Here is a 791-nt window from a genome sequence, read left to right as displayed (position 1 = left end):
AGTAAGATGAGATCCCAGTTGTTGATTCTATCTGCTAGTTCCCGTGCTACTGAGGATTTGTTCATAAAGTCTTTTCCTATACCAATGTCTTCCAGAGTTCTGCCTAACTTACCTTCCAGCAAGTTTAATGTTTCTGTTTTAATATTTAGATCTTTAATCCATTTGGATTTTAATTTAGTGCATGGCGAAAGACAAGGGTCTAATTTTAATCTGTGGTAGGTTGACATCCAGTTTTTCCAACACCATTTATTAAAGAGGCTATCTTTCCTCAACTGAGGATGGTGAGCTCCTTTGTCAAAGATGAGGTAGCTGAGTCCATCTGCATTTGTTTTCGTGTCTTTCAGTCTGTTCTACTGATCCTCAGTCCTATTTCTTTGCCGGTACCATGCTGTTTTTATCAGAGTGGCTTTGTAGTATAGTTTCAAATTGGGAATTGTTACACCTGGTCCCATGTGTCTGTTGCCTAAAATGGCTTTTGCTGTTCTAGGTCTCTTATGGTTCCAAATGAATTTTTGGATTTTTTTTTCTAGTTCTGTGAAATATAGTGTTGAAATTTCAATTGACATTGCATTGAATGTATATAGCAGTTTTGGTAGTATGGCCATTTTCACTGTGTTGATTCTTCCCACCCAGGAGCAGGGGATATCTTTCCATTTTTTTATATCCTCTTCAGTTTCTTTTTTCAGAGTGCTGTAGTTTTCAGGGTAGAGTTCTTTTGTTTCTTTTGCTAGGTTGATTCCTAGATACTTCATTTTTTTGGATGCTATTGTAAAAGGAATTTTTTCCCTTAT

The sequence above is a fragment of the Fukomys damarensis genome, unplaced genomic scaffold (assembly GCF_012274545.1).
Source record: "Fukomys damarensis isolate Sample0158 unplaced genomic scaffold, DMR_v1.0_HiC HiC_scaffold_38, whole genome shotgun sequence".
Lineage (NCBI taxonomy): Eukaryota > Metazoa > Chordata > Mammalia > Rodentia > Bathyergidae > Fukomys > Fukomys damarensis.
Note: the sequence above shows the minus strand (reverse complement) of the source record.